This window comes from Helianthus annuus, chromosome 4 (assembly GCF_002127325.2).
Source record: "Helianthus annuus cultivar XRQ/B chromosome 4, HanXRQr2.0-SUNRISE, whole genome shotgun sequence".
Lineage (NCBI taxonomy): Eukaryota > Viridiplantae > Streptophyta > Magnoliopsida > Asterales > Asteraceae > Helianthus > Helianthus annuus.
The window spans coordinates 13,930,844-13,936,833 of NC_035436.2; the positions used below are offsets into that span (position 1 = coordinate 13,930,844).

Here is a 5,990-nt window from a genome sequence, read left to right on the forward strand (position 1 = left end):
GATTATTGATTGATTAACTTTATCGCATTGTTACTTCCTATTATTCACAGTCGGTCGTCGATTTGCGGTTAGATTATCGGTCGATTAGTTTAGATTATACAACACTTACTCAACATAATTCATAATAAAAATTAAAATCACTTTAATTCCAAATACAGTCAACATTTGACTTTGACTTTGACTTTTGGAAAACACGGGGTGTTATACCATGATAACGGATAATCTTCTTTCTCTCCGTTCCAACTATTTCTTCACAAAACTTCAGTTGATCAAGGAAGGTGTTCGTGATCTCATTGACAGATTCATCCCTTTGTCGGAGTCGGAGAAAGTCTTCTTGGATTCGATCCACCGCTGATTGTGGACAATGATACTTGACAAAAGGTTGTTTGAATTCTTGCCAAGTCAAAGTTTGAACTCGATTTTCTCCGATCTCCTTACTATACGAGTCCCACCAATCTTTAGCCCTTCGTAAAAGTTGCCCCGTGGCAAACATGACTTGATCTTCCTTGTCACAATGACTCCGAATGAACACCCCTTCCATGTTAGCTATCCATCTTTGGCATTCTATGGGATCAATTTCCCCATTAAAGGTCGTAGGCTTACATGCCATAAAATCCTTGTAGGTGCACCGTCTTGCCTCTTTCTTGCCTTGAATTCCGGCTATCATTTCCTTCAATTCATCTACTTTGCCCGTGATCATATTCTCTACCGTGCTTAGTACTTGGCCCTCCACCTCTTGTGCTAGCTTGGAAACGTTTGCATCAATTGCCCTCGTTACTTCATCCGAAATCATCTTGTTTAACTCGTTCCGAGTTATACGTTCTGTGTTATCCGTGTTTCCTCCACTTGCCATCTACAATTTAAACATTCATATTAATCATTGTTACTTTCATCCTCCTCATCTTTCTATATATACATCATTTGTTCTTAATAGTTCATTTTCACAAGTCGTGAACCCATCCAATCCCTCTTTACAAACATTCTTAATGTGTCACTTACTTTATCCATTCGCATGTCAGAACTCCTCATTCTTTCGCACGTTCATTATTAAAGCATGCTAGCTATCTTGAATTTCTTAGTTTCATAGTTGATTCGGGGTATTCTTTATGTTTAACGAATGCCATAATCGAATTAAGGGCCTTAACATGAATAACAACAAATTCAGCAAAAACAATTAGGGGGACCCGTCGCCGACGACACTGAGGGCGTCGCCGACGGGCTCGGGAAAACCCCGTCGCCACATTTTGCCCGTAGGCAGGTGGTTAAGCCGTCGGGTGGAAGGGTGCCGTCGCCGACGGCATATAGGCCGTCGCCGACGGGCTTCCTGGTGTGCAAACGCTGATTAACCAAAAATTTCATTTCCAGCCCCCCTTTTCCAACCCGAAACGGTCCTGGGCAGTCCCGAAGCCTTCCATAGCACCCATTATCATCTAAACCCATGTCATACTAGTAACTAAACCATAACCCATTCCCATTCCTAACTAAAAACATGGAATTCTTAAAGTACTTACTCGCGTGGCGCTTTGGAACGAACACACTTTCACAAGAGCTTTCGGTTTGAGTTCGAGCACCATCACTTGCTCGAATCTCTCAAACCTTGGCTTTGATACCAACTTGTAAGGTCTAAAACTTAAAAGACACTAGCGAGCTTCATTTGACAAAAATATCAAACGGGTCAATAATTCATAAGTAAAAACTCTACATTTTACCATGACATAACTAACTAGGGGTTACTAAAATAGTTTACAACCCAACATTTCATAAGCAACTAACATAGTCTTCAACTACGAGTTCGACAACTAACAACAACCAAGTTATGTTACTTACAAAAAGACCCGTTTTAACAAAAAGTACATTTAACAAAAGTTTTAACCAAAACTAATGTCCTTGCGGAAGCGTGCATCATGAGTGTGTTCGATCCAAGTAACGCCGTTTAACAAGTCGCTTTACCTACATACAAGCAAACCGTTAGACGTTCTTATTACAAAAATTTATACACCATCAATTACAATTATGGACCTCAAGTCAACCTTTTAATCCTTCTTTCAAACGCAAGCTTCTCTAACTTCTCACATAACCCTTCTAACTCATTCGACCCATATCTAAATTACATAAATGGCTTACAATAACTTGTTACAATTAAACAACTTCAACCATTGAACAATAGTATACTACAACATTACATGCTAGAAATACTATGTAAGCAAGAACTTACCTTTATCGTTCTTCGTTTGAGACTCGGATCGGCTTGAGCTTTCCTCCTTAATTCCTACAATCCATAATTACATACTTAGTATCATGTCTTTCTTTCCATTCCATTATCAATAGATTCACTTTAACAACTAGCTAACTCTCTATTCTAGCCATTTAGCGATATACAACACATGATCAACTCATTCAAGCATTTTGACAAACACTTGGTGTGCATGCCATTAGATAAACATAAGGTACAAGTATTGTATGCATAACATGACTAGTTCATGACAATAACATCAATATCATCAATTTCAATCAAATCTCATACAACCTTTACCCTAATTTGATTCCACATAACATCATCTTGTTAATAACATCATTATACTAATCTACATCAAAATTTCATGTTACATATCACTACCATTCTATCATAAGTGGGTTTTTCATGCTCAACATCAATTCATCCAAATACAAGAGTAAATTGTGTTCTAAGTGATGCAATTAACCACAATCATGCAACTTCTCATATAAATTCATTGAATTCTTGAAACCCTATACATTCATAGTCATCAAAAACATGAAATTCTTGTTACCTTATGCTTTAATGGACTTAGAAGATCAAGAATCTACCAACATGCAAGAGTAATTGTCTTGATTAGGGCCTCAATTTGTGCAATTTAGTGAATAAAGAAGGGGGGTTCATCCTGTGCTTGCTCCTGGCGACATAAACACACGCATATGTGTGTGTGTTTGTGTTACTTGTTCTTTTAATCACTTAACTTCTCTTATTTGCATTCCCCCCCCCCCATGTATGCACACTTAATTTAAATGGCTCATAACTTACTCAACCTAGTTAATAAAGTTCTAATTCACATTCTTACTAAGCTTACATTCCTAGTTACTTCTTATAACATGCCGTGGCATCGTACATAATTAAATTTTGGGGCGTTACATTCGGCCAAGTGTATAACTTTGCCTTACTCGTTTATACTAAGTGTACTTCCCGGGTTCGAGTATATTATTGTACTCCTCCCATACACAATAAATCATTACCCTTTTTAATCTTTTTAAATTAAATTTTGCTTTAAATAAATTCTTACCGGATGTTGATCAAGCCTTGAACCGAACACAATTCTCCTTAACCTTAGCTCTGAATACCAACTTGTAACACTGTCATTTAAAATACACAAATTTTTACCGACTAGATAAGAATGTTCATAACCATTTGAAAACAAACATTAATATTAATGCTAGTTTAGCACATAAGTGTTTAAAACCACCAAAAACACTAATAGGATACATAAGTATTCCTTCTATTACAAAATTTTCACTAATGATCATCTAAGACAAAAGTTTTCGGAACTACTTCTTGAATGTGTTCGGTTCATGAGCCTAGAGTTGATCACCATCCGCTTGATTGACTTACTTGTAAGCTGGAAAATTTAACAAATATAAATGTTAGAATCCTTCAAATTTCACATAATTAAGAGTACGCTTAAAACGGATTCGAACTATAAAAATATACAAAGTTTAACAATTTTGGCTGGGCTCCACCGTAACTTACGGTGGTCACCGTAAGTTACGGTGGTCGCTGGGCTCTTGTGGTTTTGCCGTAAATCAGTACAGAATCATCGTAACAATTCACCTTCTACCGTAAGTTACGGTGGCTACCGTAACTTACGGTAGCTTCTGCATATTTTCCTGTTTTGCTGTTTTGACCCGTTTATTCCAATTTTCGCACTTTAAGTCATCAAAGCGCAGTACGGGGCATTTCTTTGCCACAAGTATGACCCGTTGTGGATCCCTTGCTTCAACACCCACGCTCCCATTACCGGTTTGCGTGTAAATATTATTCTTCCCATTACCCGACACGCGGGTTTATGGTCTACGGATATGGTACTCCCGTTTCCCGGTTTGTACCCACCATTGTTAACCCGTTTGGTTTGCCATTATGTAGTCCCTAAGCAACCAAACCATCACAACTCTATATTGTTCATAACTAGTAAACAAACAAAAATGAAAACCAAATCATCAATATTATAGTAACGTTAACCACGTACCTCAAAGCTTTCCCTTTAAATGAGCGTCCGCACCGGCTTGACTTCTCGACGCCTCGCTCGTATTGCCTAAAACATACAAGCCAATTACCATTAGAACCATTCGGCTCATGACTAAAGCTTGTTACTTTACCAACACCACAATTTGTGTCGATCAACATCTTTTAGGCATTTTATCGAGCATCTTATGTGCATGATTTCTCACAATTCATAATTAGGTTTAACATTTATCATTTAGCCATGATAAATATTAATTTAGGCAATTTCACATAATTTTCACATCAATAAATTCAGAACCTATTTCATAGAACTTGAATTACACTAGGATAACATCATAATCCTGATTTCCCATACTATTCTGCAAAATCCTCATATCACCTCTAATGGTGATTATGAACTTTACAAGAATTAGACCAAATTTCAACAAGTAATCGACTAGAGTTCATCCCTATACACTATTTCAATCAAAACAACTATCATGCATGCTCAGATTCGAATCTCATGAATTTATCTAAAATTTAAGGTAGAACCAAATCATGAAATTTTGCATACCTTACGATCCCTTAGTCAGGGTGATCTCAAATATATATTCAGATTTCAATTCGGACTTGATTCGAACCTTCAATTGGTGAATTTTTGTGAATGTTAGGGTTTGAGGGGAAATCCCCTTGTTGCCTGCGTTCTGGTCGATCAAACACACACTTAGGTGTGTGTTTGGTGTGTTATTTTACTAGTTAATTAAGTTGAGTTTCAAAATTGACAAGTTTTGTCCCTTAACTATACACCAACTATAAAAAGGGAAATTAAATCATACTTGTCATATTTCGTTAAGATACCAACTTACTAGGTTATCTTTTCCTAGTCTTTTATCTTAACTTATTACTGATATTTAATTTAAAATATAACCTTAAAAATTTCGGGGTGTTACAGAATCCTTAGTCATTTGACTACATAATAGTCTTTGCCGTAAAATAATGATTCGAGGGGTAAAACTCGGAGTTTAGGAATTTCCACACTGAATACAATACAAATATAGTTGTGAAGAAAGATTATTTGACAAGAAATGTCGTAGTATAATGCTTGATGTGAATGAAAGAGACTCATACTTAAAATAGGCTTAATTACCCTTAACGGGTCAAAATAAGCATACGAGCGAAAACGGGTTTAAATTGTGTAATAAACCTGTGATTAGAACCTAATATGGTAGATAACCTTAAATTGAAGACCTGTAAGGGATATAAGGATCAAACAAATATGTTTGTTTGATAAAATGCATAAACGGGGTAAAAGTCGATAAAAAGGTAACGAGTCGAAGGCTTAGAAGTCTCAAAATTTATTATGTTGGACGTTGGATTTTAACTCCATATGATGGAGAATTAAATTATGGACGCGTAGAAAAAGAATCGGGTAAAACGGATTAAAAACGAGAGAGTTATGCTCGTTTCCGTGAAATCGAGTCATGCTGGGTATGTACAGCAACATATTAAGAACATTCTGCCAAAAAGGGGGCTAGGTGGGGCGTCTAGCCCCTAGGCGTGACGCCTAGCCCCCCCTGAACTTGAAAAACATTTAATTCTGTTTGTTTGACCCATATAACTTGTTTAAACTGGTTATTTAACTATCAAAACTAACTTTTAAGTTGGTTTTGATCATAGGTGATTGTCAAGAGTGCCCGGATGAAGATCAAGCTCGAAGAAGAACCGAACACGATAAAGTTAAAAGCTTCAACGCGACGTT

The 5,990-nt window shown here is 36.8% G+C and overlaps 1 long non-coding RNA gene across 1 annotated transcript; it reads right to left on the minus strand.

The window, feature by feature from the left end:
• Positions 1-1,679: 1,679 nt before the first annotated feature.
• LOC110934377 lies at positions 1,680-2,995 on the minus strand. The gene is made up of 3 exons (XR_002588280.1): positions 2,790-2,995; positions 2,216-2,269; positions 1,680-1,950 (listed from the first exon to the last, which is right to left on the minus strand). It is a non-coding gene; the product is annotated as an uncharacterized LOC110934377 (long non-coding RNA).
• Between the last annotated feature and the right edge of the window lie 2,995 nt (positions 2,996-5,990).